Source organism: Rosa rugosa, chromosome 5, assembly GCF_958449725.1.
Source record: "Rosa rugosa chromosome 5, drRosRugo1.1, whole genome shotgun sequence".
NCBI classification, from domain to species: domain Eukaryota; kingdom Viridiplantae; phylum Streptophyta; class Magnoliopsida; order Rosales; family Rosaceae; genus Rosa; species Rosa rugosa.
Genome location: NC_084824.1, coordinates 15,429,433 through 15,448,417, shown reverse-complemented (window position 1 = coordinate 15,448,417; position 18,985 = coordinate 15,429,433). Strand labels below are relative to the sequence as shown.

General features: G+C 36.5%; 1 long non-coding RNA gene across 2 annotated transcripts; it reads right to left on the bottom strand.

The window, feature by feature from the left end:
• Positions 1-223: 223 nt before the first annotated feature.
• LOC133712600 (uncharacterized) lies at positions 224-3,126 on the bottom strand. 2 transcript variants are annotated; one of them, XR_009847497.1, is made up of 5 exons: positions 2,962-3,126; positions 2,769-2,861; positions 2,541-2,639; positions 1,165-1,348; positions 224-721 (listed from the first exon to the last, which is right to left on the bottom strand). It is a non-coding gene; the product is annotated as an uncharacterized LOC133712600 (long non-coding RNA). The 2 variants fall into 2 exon arrangements; XR_009847496.1 differs by lacking the exon at positions 224-721 and having other exon boundaries at positions 739-1,348.
• Between the last annotated feature and the right edge of the window lie 15,859 nt (positions 3,127-18,985).

The window sequence follows — 18,985 nt, the reverse complement described above, 5'->3', positions numbered from 1 at the left end:
AATGGACCAAATTGAACGAAAATTGCGACCTTAGGGACTTTTCAGATTAAATTAGAATGTCATGGACTGAAACAATGACAAACTCATAGTACATGGACTAAACATAATTTTTCCATTTATTTATGTAATCAGAAATGTAAAATTATTTAAATTGATCAATCAATGATGCATATATCAGTTCAGGATCCGGATCCAAGAATAGTTTATATGAAGGATGGCTTAAGGGTCATTACATACGTATACGTACGCAATATATATAGTAAATATACAAATTATTAATCAAGTACTTCCGCTTTCAGGATCCGGATCCAAGAATAGTTTATATGAAGGATTGAAGGATGGCTTAAGGGTCATTACATACGCATACGTACGCAATATATATAGTAAATATACAAATTATGAATCAAGTACTTCCGCTTTGAGTAGTCTGATTGGTTTTCTCTTGTTTGTTGGATAGTGCCAAAGAAGATATTATCGACGATGCTCCGGTGCAAATGCAAGCCATGAGTAGGAAGGCCGCGGAGAGATTTGCCATCTTGAGTAAATGGTTAAAATTGTCTAGATGTTAAAAAAAAGGATGTAATTTCGACAGAATATATAGGGATGATAGAAAGCTGGAGAGAAAGGCCAAACTCTCATCGATAATTTTCTTTCTAACAGCAGTACCATCAGCAAACCCTAGGCCTGTACCCACTCCCGTAGCTAGAAGGAATGACACAGCCTGCAAATAAATTAAATTAACCAGGCATGCATGCATGAACAAAATTCAGGTAATTGAAAAAGAGATCTCTGAAAAAAAGATTTGTTCCTTAACCCATAAAGAAAAAATGGTTAAGTAGAGAAGAAATGTCAAGGCGAACATATAGAGGCCCAGCTTTTCTAGGGTTACTATGGAAAACTGCGTTCATCCTCACTAGAGATCAGGTTACTGATCGGATGATCCATATATATACATATACGTACTTTTCTCGGAAATCCATTAGTCATTTGACGATCGTAATCATCTTTTTAATATATATGATATGACAGATTAGTTCTTTGTACACAATTCAGATAAACAATTTCTGTTTTGATTATTCAGGAACCTAAAGGATGAGATGTTCCTCCTATATATGCTGTTTGAACAGTTACCAGAAAGTAAAGATGACGGGACTTTTTTTTAACCTTACTAGAGAAGGCTTGCTTGTAAAATGAAGCGTACTAATCTTATCACCATAAAACTCAAACAGAACAACTCCATCGTGTTCTACTAGCCGTTTCCCTGTTCACAAGAAGTAGAGTACTGCTAATGGAATTTGCAGCAATGCGCGCGTAGGCCAGTCCGATCGCAGTTGTACATATCATGTACCTGCAATGATATAATTATTGATCCTGAGAGTAATTAGATTGCTAGATATTGAAATATAGATCAAGAGACGGAGTGTTTACACATAAGATTGGATTGCTTGTAGGAAAATGTGATTCTAAGATCAGAATAATGCCGGCAGTCATGCAGTTACAAGCAAGATGAGTGAGATTAAGAGGAAAACCATGCAGAGGACTCTAAGACAAAGTGAAGTAATCACGATGGATTCCATTGAGTAAACAGTCTCTTTTGGTTGTTGTGAGGAAGCGTAACAAACACAATATTGATATGAAACTAGATGAGCAACCGAACAACGAAAAAGAAAGCAAACACAAGAACACAAGAATTTATAGTGGTTCACTCAATCAATGTGATTGAGCTATGTCCACTTCGGAGCCGGCGAGAAATTCCACTATAATCAATTGGATAGAATACAATTAGAGTTTGATAATAAACTCTCTACCCAAACCCCAATTCAACCAATTCCCTAGTAAAACTGAGAATAGGCTATTACTCTAGGTTAATTATTTTTCTCTCCCTCAAAACCAATCCCTGCGGCAGCAAATACCTTGCTATATATATATTCCCTAATTAACTTAGGGATGCATATACAACCTAATTAACCTAGGCAGCCCATGAGCTCTTCACATTTGACTTTGTCCACCAATCAAATTAAAGCCAATATTCAATACTGGTCTGGGTAGGAGTGTAGAACTATCAAAGATTATAATTTTGGGTGGGCTTGAACTTTAAAAAAAAAAAAAAATTATAGTGGAGAATTTCGACAGTGCGAGAGAATTTTATTAATTAAAAAAAAAAAGCACACCTAGTCAGGGAGGACGTAATGAGTCTTACCCCTCATATGCATATACAAAAATGAAGAACTAGAAATCACATTTGACCTTGAAGAGTGAAGACTCAATATTAGTTCTTTGAAACCATGTAGTAATTTTTTTGATCGCTTCAGTTTCGGCTGATGATTTGACATTTTAGTCTAACACCTATAAATTAAGAAATTAACTTATATTAGATAAGAGAGAGCATCCTTCAAACAAAGACTAAAACCAATAGCAAAAGAACTCACTACAACTCAAAACCAATTTTGAAAACAAAAACAAAATAGCAACTCAAGGATCGCAAAGACGGCAAATAATTAATATTTAACAATTCTACAAAGACAAAACCAAAGACAAACCTTAAGAGTGCTCCACCAATCCAAGGATTGCAGCAACCCAGCATTCCCAATTTCGTCAACCCAGAAAAGTGCTCATTCAGTCTTAAATTACTGAAAAATCTAGAAAAAACACCAATAAGGTCAATGAACCCATGATTGTTGCCACAATGAAATCCCAGAAAGGCACAAAATTCACAGCTTAATTGAACCTACAAAATTCACAATCCCAATTTGCTCCCAATTTGATACCTGCAAAATCAGATTGCTCCCAATTTGCTCCCCAGATTAAATCGCATTAGTCACCCTTTTGGCCTTGCTCCAAACACAAACCCAACGAACTGCCTGGAAATCAATAACAAATTAAAAATTTGATAAAAACTTAATAAAAATTTCACCTAAATTGAATCAATTGAAATTCAAAAAAATTGCAATAAATACTTACAATTTCAGGAGAGGAAGAAAAAGACTAGAAGAGTTGTATTTGAGCTTGGAATTGAAGACTTTTTGGAAGAAGAAGACTAGAAGAGTAGAAGAGGAAGAGACTCTCTGAGGTCGATGCATTGAACCGCATAGGTTTGAGAGAATGTGAGAGTTTAACTTCGTTTAGGTGGACTCGACAAAGCCAAAATAGACTTACAAAAAAAAATATAGCATATACAGGAGTTTTTTTTTTTAGCCTAAAAATCTCGAGTGGGCTTGAACCCAACCACTTTAGTATGTAGATCCGCTCCTGGGTAGAACTCTTGTTGCTTGTTACATATGTACAAAAATTTGTCATGAAATTCCACTGATTATAAAATATACATGCCTCCTTCATTACTCATATAAATTCATCATTTAAGCACAAAAGGAGCTGGTTTGATGTTGAGTCACAAAGTACTTATGCATTTGTGCCCCAAAACTATATAAATTGATTGTCTTCCATGCTATTTTACCCTCTTTAATCCATTTCCTCTTATTTGTAGGAAACCATGCATTGAGAATAAAATGATCAAATGCGCCTTGAAATGCGGAGATTTGAAGCTACGAGAATGAGACATGAAAATTGGAAGAAAATTGCTAATTGATTTTTCTAGTGAACTTTTCCTGCGAGCCACCACTCATGGAGGACCCTTTGTCTAGCTAAGGAGAACCATGGTTGTGAGATTCTCCCACCACTTGAAATTCAAACCATTGTCACCTTGCAAGTTTGGGATCATTTGGAGAACAAGGGTGTAAGAGCATCTCTTGCACATCTTATGACCAAAGGGACATACATGGTTTATCAAAAAGAGGCCAAATACCTTATCTTCATCATTCTTGACTCCATATTCCATCATCTTCATCCTAGCTAAGACCCATTTTCTCTTTAGAGAACACATCATCATTTTCCACCATTACAACCACCATTGCCATCACTACTTAACACCATAACTCACCTTACAGACTCTATATTTCACCATTCTCACCAATATCAAGAGTTTGGAGCAAGAAGAAGGAGGTGACTACCACCACATCATGATCTTAGAGACCCATCTCCACCACCTCTTCCGGCATCATCAATAGTCACTGTTTACTCTCTATCTCTTTATGTATTTGATGTTTAGTAGAATGTTGAAGCTTATGTATCTAGCCATGAGTGAGTAGTGAACTAGTTGGGACTAGGGTTGATAGTCCTAGCCAAACTTGCTTGTATTGATGCTTTGGTTTATAAATTGATGCAAATTCATGTTATCATCCTCACATGCTAATTCAATAGTTGAATGCATTACTTAGACCTAATCAGTTTGAGTCAATGTGTTTGCCATGACATGAAGTTTTACTTAGAGATTGATTACCTTTAGACAAAAGGGAGCATGAATTAAAGCACACCATGTGTGGTAGTGAGCTAAAATCACCTAGAGATAGGATTGGTTTGCTTGCTTGGTTACCTAAACTATATGCTTTATGCATTTAGAGGTAAAGAATTGAACCTATCCAGTTATTGAATTTGTCCCTAGGTAGTTAACTATAGACTTATCTGGTTAGAGTTAATAAAATCAAAGGGGTTTAAGCCTTAGTAGTCCTATCCGGATGCTAAGGAGGTAGTTGGACAATTAGTTTTGCATCATTCATATACAATCACCTTAATGCTTGCAAGGGAAGCAAAAGGTGAAACCCGATGCCCTAACTCTCATCCATTAGATAACAACTTGTTTAGTATAGCCTAGTTTACATTAGGGCTAATTACTGTTTAGTACCCTGTCGTTTTAGTCCAAAATCAATTCAGTCCCTCGACTTTCAATTTCATCAAAAACACCCCTGCAATATCATTTTCTCGTCCAATAGGTCCCTCCGTCGGGATTTCGTCAATTTCAACTTTTAATTGCTGACGTGGCAGTCCAACGAAGCAAAAGTGGGACCCACATGAAAGTCAAATACCGAAAATGACCCTAGCCAACCAGACATGGAAAAATCCAAAATAAATCCCAAATTTTGAGGTTTAGGAGATTCGAACCCACACCACCATGCATGCATAGCAAAGTCCCAACCACCATGGCACTTGTACAACATTGATATATGTCAAACAACATAATATATATATCTGTATACCCAAAAAAATCTGGGAAAATCCAAAATAAACCCCAAATTATGGGGTTAGGGAGATTCAAACCCAGACCACTATGCATGCAAAGCAAAGCCCCAACCACCATGCCACTTACACGACATTAATATATGTCGAACAATATAATATATATATATCTGTATATGTCAACAAAATCTGGGATTTATTTTATATATTATGTCAATATATATATAATATATATATGTTTCCATAATATATAATATATAATATACAATATAATATATATATTATATATATATTGACATAATATATATATAATATATAATATATAATATATATATATATATATATATATATATATATATATATATATATATATATATATATGTTTCCATAATATATAACTAGTCTTTATTGACACATGCGATGCATGTGTTAAACAGTTTTTATTTTTACTTTATAGAGGGGAAAAAAAATAATAAGGTGTGGGCAGTTTTATCTGTAGATAGTGGGATTGTGAAGTTATATATGTAGAATGTGGGATGAGAAGTTATCATTTCCTACTTTTTCTGAATTTTTATTTATATTTATATTTTGTTATTTACCATAATATCCATTATATATTAAAGACTATTTTAAATTAAACTATAGTTTAAGGATATTTACGTTATTTCACACCCAGTTTGACTGACAAAGTGAGTTCTCTTAATAATAGTATAGATATATAATATACAATATAATATATAATATAATATATATATTTTTTTTATATAATATATTATATATATATATATATATTGACATAATATATAATATATTAATTATATAATATATTATATATATATATATATATATATATATATATATATATATATATATATATATGTGTTTCCATAATATATAATATATAAAATAAATCCCAGATTTTGTTGACATATACAGATATATATATTATATTGTTCAACATATTTTAGTGTCTTGTAAGTGGCATGGTGGTTGGGGCTTGGCTTTGCATGCATAGTGGTCTGGGTTCAAATCTCCCTAACCCCATAATTTGGGGTTTATTTTGGATTTTCCCAGATTTTGTTGGGTATACAAATATATATATTATGTTGTTTGACATATATCAATGTCGTACAAGTGGCATGGTGGTTGGGGCTTTGCTATGCATGCATGGTGGTGTGGGTTTGAATCTCCCAAACCTTAAAATTTGGGGTTTATTTTGGATTTTTCCACATCTCACTACTACAGAAATTGAAACAGACGACGGGCAAAAACTGTCGTCTGATATGGATGCTGACCGTCGTATATCGAGGCGCCGTCTGATGAAGGTTGATTATAGGGAACCGTCGTGTGAAGGGATCGGCAGCATGTCGGCAGCATGTCGGCAGCATGCTGGCAGTCTGTCGACAGCATTAGCTGTTGTGTGACTATTCTTCAGACAACGGGCGACTTTAAAAACTGTTGTGTGATTGCGATTCAGATGTCGCTTTATTTTATGGCCGTTGTGTGAGTTTTATTCACACAACGCTCTTTACAAAGCATCCGTTATCTGTTTTGAGTTCAGGCCACAGTTGTTATTTTGTGTCCGTTGTGTGACTTGTATTCACACGACTCTTTTTTTATAAGCATATGTTGTCTGTTTTGAATTCAGACGATGGTTGTTTATTTTTGTGCGCGTTGTGGGACTTTCATTCACACGACTCTTTTTTTATAAGCATATGTTGTCTGTTTTGAATTCAGACGATGGTTGTTTATTTTTGTGCGCGTTGTGGGACTTTCATTCACACGACTCTTTTTATAAGCATTGCATTGTCTGTTTTGAATTCAGAGGACAGAAAATTAGCCAAATGTAGGCTTTCACACGACACGCCGAAATCAGAAATTACCAAATGAACAGTAATTAGATTAATATATAATTTTATCTAATATTGTTATAATCCACATAATTGTACCTAAATGGATTAGACAATGCAAAATAAGGAGCACATCTATATATGCTACTCCAATAGCAAAAGAAGGAGCACGTGCATCTGTATATGCTACTCCAATAGCAAAATAAGTGAAGAAATGTACTTTAAATTGTCACTTCAGACCACAAAAACACATTTCTAGCCTATTTCACTTCTGAGCTTCTAGGCCATGAGCAACTGCAGACTACAACTTGAGGATGTTCTTCACCACATAACTTGCGAGCTCATTACGCACTTCATCAATTTCCACTTGACAATAAACATGGTTGGCTCTCCTACCCCACTGTAACAGTTTAAAAATTACAAATTTAAACTCATGCCATGCCATTTGATAAACTGAAACAATACTACTTTGAAAACTAAAAGCAAACATGCAGACTCTGTCATTTTCAAAATGAAAAGTTTCATGAGTTACCTTATCTGCAAAACCCAAGTTTGTATCATATATGATGTCCCTCATATATCTCATCACAAAATAGCCGTACTGTTTGTCGTTTGGCTGTGATGGAATACCCTAAAAAAATACACAACGTGCACCATCAATCAACAACATACATATATATACTAATTATTGACTGAATTATTATTCAAAAGGAAATAAATATATTTAACACATACTGCCATGTTCTTCCATTGAATAGAACCCCGTCCTTTCTTGTTGCGGTCCCCTCTAAACATTGATATGGCACTATATATAAGCAGACCAACATTAGAAAAGACCAACAATATATAATTAAGCTGACCAACAATAGAAAGGACCAGCATATATAGTGGAACAAACTTCTAGTGAACAATTCAGTTTCGAGCAACTTACGTGTCAACAATATCTTTCCATTCTCCGTTACCCCCAAGGCGTCTTTTTAATGGATCCATGTAATAGACAGTCTCATTGTCCGGATCAATCACAGTTAATATCCAATGAGCACTACAATTCATTCAAATCATTATAGGAAAATATCCATGTGCATGTAAAAGCGGCAATCATATGAATAACAAAGGTTTGGTTTAAGCACACATACGATGCATTGTAAGGCAACAAGAAAATCTGATTTGGAGAAGCACTTATCAGGCGATCTTTTATACTTCGGGACCTCGTTGTTGCACTCCCACACCCTATCTCACCAATCAATGCTGGGTCAATGAAACCAACCATGTCTAGCATCATAGACTCTTTTAGTACATCATATAAGTACCTAAAGCACAGGGAACATGCATACATCACATACTAATAAATTAATAACCAAGAAAGGTTCTGAACTTGGGACAACCATACATAAATATCATGGAACTTCATGTTAAAAAAATAAATTTACCTCATGTACAACACTATAAGGGTTCCTGTTACTTCTGCCATGTTTGCAAGCCTCTTAACATCCAAGTCAAGTAGATAGCTCTTAGCATTAATACCAAATACCCGCTCTTCTTTATAAAAGCAAACAGCTTTCCTATCTTTGAATCCTTCTTTTCCCCACTGACATAACTTCTGCAATGCGGCTGGCAAGCTTAATTCGAGTGACTGCAAGTCAAACTCTTCTTCTACATCTTCCGTAAACTGATTCCTTTTCTGCTTCCTACTTGCTTTACCACTTGCTTTTTTCTAAATGAAGAAACAAGACAGTTAACAATGGAAAAAACCTCACATTATCTAAATAAAAACTCACTGTTCATATACAAATATATTTACCTTTTCATCAAATATGATCAGGTTTTTCGGCCACATTACCCAGCTCCCCATAGCTTGCTTTACTGTCGTAATCTCATCTTCTACAACAAATGGAATCACAGCCTTTTCCTCCAAAGCAGCATAAACAGAAACACGTAATCTGTCATCTCCCAATGGAGTCCCATGACAAACTTCTAATGGACCATCGCTTGTCATAACCGTTGCAAGAGCAACAATATGGTCAGCTGAACCCAATGCTAACTTGCATTTCTTCTCAGTAGGATTTACCTACACCAACAATAAGTAAATAATAATACACATAATCATATGAACACAATGATATGCAGAAACTTGTGCAACAATGAAAGAACAATCAGTTTTGAGCATGAGTTGTCAATCTACAAATTTTGATTGCTAAACAATTCAACATACATACTATAATCGAAACCTAGCCACTAAATTACTGATCAAGGATTGAATCACACGTACATACAACTAGAACAATATGTAAATAATAATGCAACTAAATATACCTTTGTTCTTTTATCTAGCAAGGTCAAATCCACCGATTCCATTTCCTCATTATCATTTATCACCCCATCAACATGCACCTGATTCTTTCCGGCATTATCTTCATGGGCAACTTCTTCAATTGCTGCTTCAAAATCAATGTTGGACTTCTTGACCTTTGAAGTCTTCTTCCTCTGATTTTGCAGCAACTGTCTCTCCATCACATCCAACAGATTTGTCATTGCACCATCTTCCACAACATTGTCTTGTTTGTTAGCAGCCTTGAGACATGAATCTACCGCATGTGAACAACTTGCTTGCCCAGATGTGTGGTCATTGACTACAACTTTTGCTTCTCCAACAGTGGTAACTACCTCATGGCTCCTTACATCAACTCTTGCTTCCAATTGTTCAATCCTAGAAAGCAAGAATGCCTTTTCAGATGCCATTATCTTTTCCCTCTCATGGGCTGCTATATTTTCTCTCTCTTCAACCGCTATCTTTTCCCTCTCATGGGCTGCTATCTTTTCCCTCTCTTCAGCCGCTATCTTTTCCCTCTCTTCGGCCACTATCTTTTCTCTCTCTTCAGCATATATCTTCTCCCTCAACTCATCCTCCAACTTCTGTTTCTCTTCTTCAATTATCTTCCTCACACTTTGTCTCATTGACTCATTAACGCTCTCCTTTCTGCGTTTTGGGAGGTGGAAGTATCCATTTGGGTTACAAACATAACCCCCTATGCCTCTAACTCTGCCCCTGTGCTCTGGAGTCCCCAAAGCTAATGTCAGCACATCGGTACTTCCATTTACGGTCAGTTCGCCATCGCGTTCCTTACGTTTCAGTGTCTCCTACCATATGCAATATAGGTTTCAGGTTAAATTTAAGAAATTCAATAATGACACCAAACTAGAATAGCAAAATGAAACAAGTATAAGGTACATACAATTTTTTCAGCAGTATCTTTAATCACATCATGTTTAAAAGTTCCTTGTTTGGTTTGGCGTCCTTTGACCCAAAGCGTTGCTCTATCGATTTCCTCTTCTGGCACAGTTTTAGACTATATATATATCAAAAAAGCTCTATCAGTTTTACATTAAAATGATATATGATGTAGCCTTACAATTAAACATATCTGACACTTGTACTAACCAGCTCTTCTCTCAATCCCGCGTATCCCTTACGCGACATATGGTGATCATACACATTTTTGTGACGCCTTGCCTTTTGTTCCTCATGCATTTTCTGCATTTCATTTACATAAATAAGCACACATAAATACAATCAGTCTTTCTGAAATACAGTTAAAAATGCGATCAGTAAACTTACCAAAAATGAATCGCTTGTCCTTTCCTTTACAAAAACATTCCAATCATCAACAGTTATAAACCTATAGTCATCGGGGGGAAATTGTAAAGATTCAGGAGCATCCAAATATGGCAACACATACAATGTTGTGAGTCTTGACTTAAATTCTCTCCATTTCGTTCCAGCAGATTTTAAAACCATCTTCTTGCATTCAGGTCCCAATACGAATGACGTCTATATAAAAAGAACCATCAGTGCATAAATAATATTAGAACATGCTTCTAACATGAATGTGAATTAATAAAAACAAGCTTCAGTTGCATAAATAATATTAGAACATGCTTCTAACATGAATGTGAATTAATAAAAACAAGCTTCAGTTGCATAAATAATATTACAACATGCTTCTAACATGAATGTGAATTAATAAAAACAAGCTTCACTAATAATTAATCAACCCTTACCAGAACGGTCTCCCAAAGATTGCTTTTTTTTGTCTTCGATACTTTAGGCCAAGATACTATTGAAATTGGGATATTAGTCCTTGCCAAAACACCGATGTAGGATTGCAATGCATCTGCATTATTCCCTATTGGATCCCCATTCTTATCAAACTCGACTATAAGTCTCTTCTTTAGAATCCTGCTCGTTGTCATCCTTGACATTGTAACGCGGTGACGCTTGAGCAACTTAAGCCCTCCAGTACATCCATCATCCTCCTCCTGCGTCTTCTTCTTCCCGCGCTTCTTTGATTTACTCACACTTGCAGCAGAATTATTTGAAACAGATTCCCTATCCTTGGTCTTTGAAGACTTCGACTTCCTTACTTTATGTGTTTTTGAAGTCTTCTTTGTTGGATTTGAGACAGCCTTTGAATGCACCATTATCTATACCAAGCAAAAAACAATCAGTTGTAACTTAGCAACAATCCATTTTATATGCTGCCACAAAGTTTAAGCATTCAACAAAATATCTTATCAACCCCATTAAATTAAGCAAGTTCAGATAATCAATTGTAGAGTTGAATTGACTTACCTTGTTTTGCAATTAAAATTTTCCAGCAGCTTTTTGAGCTCCCTTTCTCTCTCACCCTTGCAATCAACCACAAGTTTCCTGCCAAAATGTAACAAAAGGGGTACTTTAGTACAAAAGTTAAGCAAAATGGACGCTTACCTACTAATCATTTTAATAAAAACAAATCAGTCATCATCCAAGTACATTCAAATTTCATACTAATCATACTAATCATCCAAGTACATTCAAGTAAAATCAAATCAGCCATAATCCAAGTATATTAACTTCAACATAAACATGAACAAACAACCATAAAAGGCACCGTAATATGAAATTCCTTACATTAACAAACATAATCATTCTTCAAATAACATTACAATGAGCAATTCTATTATTCATTAACCAAAATAGTCTCATTGTCTGCTCTAATGTATCCTATTTCTCCATCTCCACTCTCAATAGATGGCATTCTATCAGTAAAGGGCTGGTGATCAATTATAGTGTCCCCAAGCTCATCATCATGAGCCAAGTCATTGTAATCCCTTTGTGGGACTCTTAGAACAACTGACCACCTAGGATCTACCGGATCTTGGACATAAAAAATTTGATAGACAGATGTAGCCAAAGCAAATATGTCATTTAGATGGCCTCTCCTATTCAAATTCACTAAAGTGAAACCAATGTCGTCCACCTTGACACCCTTTGAACTCTCAACCCAATCACACTTAAAGAGGGGCAGCCTAAACTTAGCATAATCTAGCTCCCAAATTTCATCTATCACCCCATAGAAGACCATATCGTCATCTACAGGTTTTCTGTCCCTAGCACTAGCAACAACCATAGCTTCAGCCTCTAGGTAAACGCCACTATTCTGACACACTCGAACATTGTCAAGTGACTTTGTGTAAAATTGAACTCCATCAATTTTGTAACTGTTGAATTTTGCTACTTCATGGCTTGGTCCATCTGCAATCCACCTAACTGTTTCAGATATGTTGCTTGCAGGATCATCCAGTTGTTGCCCCACCTGTAAAGATAAATTATTACTAAGTCAGGTCTACATAAACAAGCATCATTTAACTAATTGAAAGCAACTAACAAGATGATATAGAACTTGATACATCCCATGACTTACCCTTATCTTCACCCAATCTGCAAATGAATTGTTTTGTTTGTCCTTAAGCCACTTCTTATTCTTTTTGAACCTCGGAAAAGCTCTCTTCAAATATTCCGTATGCTCGCTGCAAACAAAAAGCCAAAGAAAAGTTGCAGGGTTACTTAGTGCTTATGAAGAGATTAATATTAAATATATAAAAGAGAAAAGCTAAACAAAAAGTTGGACTTACATAAAGTAGGTTCTGAACTCTTCGGTGTTTTGTAGAACACAAAGATGCGCTTGGTTGAACTCACTGCCATAGATAGAGGAGACTTTAGCACCAGAAGTCGGTTTGCACTCCTTAGAACGCTGTTTTGGAATTCCAATAGTTTGGTCGGACAATAAGCGTTCGGCTAAAAACTCCACAGCTTCTTCTGCAATATAATTCTCTGCTATACAACCCTCAGGCCGATTTCTATTGCGAACATAACCCTTGCAAACCTTCATGTATCTTTCAAAAGGATACATCCACCGATAGAAAAATGGTCCACATAATTCAACTTCTCTAACTAGGTGAACCGTCAAATGTACCATTATATCGAAGAATGAAGGAGGAAAATACTTCTCAAGCAAGCACAATGTCTCAACAATATCACTTTGAATTTTGGGCAGCTTAGATACCTCAAATGATTTGCTGCAAATCTCAGTGAAGAAAAGACATAATCTGATAACAGCAACTCTAACCGGTTTGTCTAATACAGCCCTTAATGCAACGGGAAGGAGTTGTTGCATTAACACATGACAATCATGAGACTTCATCCCACTAAGCCTTAGGTCATCCATTGAAACCAGATTATGAATGTTAGAACAGTAGTTTTGAGGGACCTTCATACAACAAAAACAACCACAAACTGATTTCTTCTCATCTAAGGTCAGATTCCAACTCGCTAATGGCAAGCGATTTTTTTTCGAACCATCAAGATTAGGTGCAAGTTCAGTTCTAATACCCATCTCAACCATATCCAAACGGGCCTTGATGCCATCTTTTGTTTTTCCTGGAATGTTTAACAATGTGCCTAAAAGACTGTCACAAACATTTTTTTCAATATGCATCACATCTAGGCAGTGGCGAACCGGAAGAAATTTCCAGTATTCAAGTTCAAAAAAGATCGACTTCTTCTTCCAACAAGGTCTATTTTCATCCTCATCACCCTTGTACGGAGGAGGAGGATGTTTCTTCCCAAACGGCCAAATTAACACTTCTTCTTCCATCCTTTTTAGAACTTCTTCTCCACTCAATGGAACAGGAGCAGCTTCAAGTTCTTGCTGGTTATCAAAAGCAGCCCGTTGCTTTCGGTAAGGATGATTTCTTCCTTTCCACCTTCTATGCCGTATATAAGCCATCTTCCCTCCATGGACCAGCCTCTTTGGTAATGTCTTTTCAAGACATATTGGGCATGCATTATACCCTTTAACAATGCTCCCAGACAAGTTACCATAGGCTGGAAAATCATTGATTGTCCAAAATAGTGCAGCCTTGAGAGTAAAATACTCGTTGCTGCAGGCATCATAAACTCCCTTTACTCCCTCCCAAAGAACCTTCAAATCATCGATTAATGGTTCTAAATAGACATCGATGTCATTTCCAGGTTGTTTAGGCCCGGAAATCAACAACGTTAACATCATATATTTTCTTTTCATACAAAGCCAAGGAGGGAGATTGTAGTTGACAAGAATGACTGGCCAACAACTGTATTTGCTGCTTAGGGAACTATGAGGATTAAACCCGTCTGACGATAGCGCAAGCCTAAGGTTTCTTGACTCCAAACCAAACTCAGGCCACTTCTCATCAACTGATTTCCAGGTCAACGCATCTGCCGGGTGACGCATTAACCCATCTTTCGGTCTATCAGTGGCATGCCAAGTCAAACTACTAGCTGTTTTTGTAGATTGAAACATTCTCTTAAACCTAGGAATTGGTGGAAAATACCAGAGTACCTTAGCGGGTACACCCTCTCTCTCCTTCGAATTTTTTCCAACTTTCCACCTAGAGACACCACAAGTAGGACAATTGATATTATCTGTGTACTGTTTTCTATACAAAATGCAGTCATTAGGACATGCATGTATCTTCCTATAATCCATCCCTAGTGCCCCCAAAGTCTTCTTGGCCTCGTACACAGATGTAGGAATTTCATTACCTTCGGGAAGATGCTCACCGAAAGCAATCAGCCAATCGGAATAAGCTGCATCGCTCATTCCATGTTTAGCTTTTAAATTATACAACTTCACCAGCACACTCAACTTTGTGAATCGTACACAGCCAGGGTACAATGGCTTATTTGCATCCTCAACAAACTCTTTAAAATCATTGCACTCTGATGAAAACTCATTGTCATCATCAGACCTATCCATTGTACAATCTACCCCAACATTCTCATCCACTGATTCAGATTCAATCGAACCTGAGGCTGAATCTTCACTACTACCCGAAGACGTATCTTCTTTCTCCCCATGCCACTTCCACACCTTATAAGTTTCATCAACCCCATTATAATACAGATGAGTCTTAATAACAGAGATGGGAAAGAAATCCATATTCCCACATTTTGAACATGGACAAGCGACATTGTTAGGATTTTTCGCATTTTCTAAAGCAAACTTCAAGAAACTTCCCACCCCTAACTCATAAGCTAAAGATCTTTTATCCGCATGCATCCAAGACCTATCTTCCATCTAAGCAAAGAAGACAACAATAAACAGACTATATCATTATGCTGTCCCTCTAAACACATATGCAAATACACAGCCTTCAAAATCCAAATCCATCATTAACCAAGCAAAAAACAATAAGTTGTATCTATAGTACTTATACTTTGCACAAAATATATACAAAAAATTCTTATCAACAACCCATTTTATATGCTGCCACAAAGTTTAAGCATTCAATAAAATATCTTATCAACCCCATTAAATTAAGCAAGTTCAGAAAATCAATTGTAGGATTGAATTGACTAACCTTATTTTGCTATTAAAATTTTCAAGCAGCTTTTTGAGCTCCCTTTCTCTCTCACCCTTGCAATCACCACAAGTTTCCTGCCAAAATTTAACAAAAGCGGTACTTTAGTACAAAAGTTAAGCAAAACGGACGCTTACCTACTAAGCATTTAAATAAATCACACTTATTGGACTGGAAGACAGTAATGACACTCATAGATCAACAAAATATCTAAACTTCTTGAGCTTACTTATAATAAGATCATTACTTAGTAAGAGCAGTATGCAAAACTGATGCAAATCACTATAAAATTGAACCAATATCAATATTTGATAAGCAATTTCAACCAGTAAGTGCAATGAATACATAGGGTTGATGTATCCTCATCAACTTCTCATTGTTCAATCATTAACCAACCAAATGAAAATAGAAAATCATGACCAGTAAAGTTACCGTGTTTAATCCCAAGCCCAAGGTACCAATACTCCATCTAAGCCTCCAACTCTTGCTGCACTTGAGAAAACCTACAAATAGAACAACAATCAAGTATCTTAGTTAGAATTTCAAATAGGAGATCAAAACGACACCTAAAGATGAACTACATGTGATCTGAACAATGTTCCTAAATTCCCCGTATCATTCAATCCAAATTAATAAAGCAACAAATATCAACTCATCTAGACCATAACATGCTCATTAGGTTGCTAAATTAATAACAAACCTCCAATAATAGACCCTCTCTACACTACTACAATCAATGAGATCTTTGAGGCTTGTATTAATCATCCATTTAAAATTCCCCCAATGGCACATTACATCTTTACTGAACAGAACTTTATTTTTTCGTAAATCTTTCCCCAAACTAATTATATTTTAAATCAGATAATTTTTTTTTTTTTCAAGCCATTAGTAACTTATCTTTCAAAAACTGCACTGTAAAAATAAATTAAGGTGTATGATCGAGCAGAGGTTCAATGTGGTTCAATAAAGAAAGAGACAATTAAAGATGGAGTGATGGAGGCAGACACTTTAGCTCAGACTTTCATAATGAATCCCCACACAAAAACATATCCAACTCAACTCATCCACCTGTCCCAACAACCATCATGCAACTCTTTAGTTCCAACCCCATCAAAATTTAAGCATATATATGCAGCTTTTTCATTCCTAGCTTAGCTAAAACCAGTTAATCAGACTCTTTGATTCAAATCAATCCAAACACGTGTAACCTTTAAATCCTTTACTTTACCTCTACATAACAGTAACAACTAGCTCTTACGAGTTGGAGAAGAATAAAATTCTGTGTTTGCATGTGTATGCCCGAACTGCTAGCCCAGTATTATAATAGCTCATACGGTGTTGTACCAGTTAAGAACAACAACTCAGATGATGAAATCAAATATTCAAATCTGCATCTCATTATCATCACCGCATGTATATACATATAAACAAAAATTTAAGCAACCCAGAAGATAATTAAACAGAATCAACATGGAGGAACAGAATCAAGCATATTCACAGATTATTAAAAAGCCGAAAGCTTAGCCCATGATAATTACACCAAAAAGATCAAAACTTGAGAGGACCCAACTGAAAACAAGGCGTAATAATCAAAACCCAGTTACAGAATCGAAGAGAATCAATCAAAAGAAACGATTTTGATACCTGAGGCTGCATGCGACGGGAACCAGTCCGAGAGGCTAAACTGGCCAATAGTGCTTCGCTCTAAGGGAATCGGCTCGATCCGGAGAGGCTAAACTGGCTCAATCTCAGTTCACCGGCTCAATCCCATTCGCAGAGAGATGAGATTGGTTAGAGAGAAGAATGAGGGTTTCGGAGAGTGAGGTTTTGGCTAGAGAGTGAGGATTTTCATTTTGGTTTGGGTCTGTCGAGATAGAGAGAAGAATGAGGGTTTGGGAGAGTGAGGTTTAGGGTAGAGGGTGAGGATTCTAGTTTTCGTCTGGGTCTGTCGACAGTGAGGCGACCAAGAGGAGGGCTTTGTTTTTGGGTGTGTCAATTGACAGTGAGACGGGTCAATTAAGATAGAGCGAGGCGCTAGCTGTCGAGAGAGGGTTTTGCTATTTTGTTATGTTTTTTGCTCCAAGTACTTGTTAGGGTTTCAGCTAGATTTGTGAGGCCCTAATGCCCTATCAATTTGGAAAAGGACTCACACAACAGATTTGTGTAAGAAGGTGGTCTGAATGAAGCCATTTAAATTTGGGGGTTGTATCCTATTAATTGGACTTCCCTCCTTCGGGAGTTGGAGAAAAATTGTGGCGTGGGAAATCTCCCTCCTTCAGCCAAACATACTGATCACACCACAGTTTTGTTATTTTTCGTCGTCGGATTAATACATGTTGGGGGGAAATTGGGGGTTTCAGATGGGGTTTGGCACCACTTACATGGTGGGAAAGTTGCCGCTCAATTTTTTAAGCGTCACACAACGGTTTTTTCCTTAAACGCCGTCTGAACTAATTCACAAGTCCATATCAGACGACAAATTTTGTAAAAACGACGTCTGAAAAAATAAAAATCAATCAGACGACGGAAAATTATGATACGTCGTGTGAGAGGCGTCGTCTGATTGAGTTTTTGTAGTAGTGTCTGGTTGGCTAGGGTCATTTTCGGTATTTGACTTTCATGTGGGTCCCACTTTTGCTGCGTTGGACTGCCACGTCAGCAATTAACGGCTGAAATTGACGGAATCCCGACGGAGGGACCTATTGGACGAGAAAATGATATTGCTGGGGTGTTTTTGATGAAATTGAAAGTCGAGGGACTGAATTGATGTTGGACTAAAACGACAGGGTACTAAACAGTAATTAGCCCTTTACATTACTTGCTTTAGTTGTTTCAATTTGAATCGAAATCATTCTCAACATTAAAATCAAATCTCTACACACTATCTTGCATATACTCACCATGAACTTTGGTTCACTTGAGAGACTTTGTTTGTGATTGTCTATTTGCATATTCTTCTATCATCCTTTAGGTCTTTCCTAACTACAGTGAGTTTATCAATCTCTTGAGTACGATATCCCTTACTCTAAAACCCACTACACTATAACTTGGCCCTTATATTTGAGGGTGGCTTCAATGCTAACATTTGACATCTTTTCCATTTATCCGGAACCAATGAAACCAAAGTTTATTTGCCTTACTGGTGGCCTCCGGATCATGTTTTTAGTTAATTAGTGCATGTATGCCAATTAATAATCAAAGAATAGGAGAATCTTGGAAGCCATTACCTGATTACCCCGTAAGGTTTTACCCTAGCTAATTGGATAAATCTTGGAAGCCATAAGGTTTTAACCTAATCCTTTTACTTTGGTGCAAGTTACATTTTGCACAGTGACCCAAAG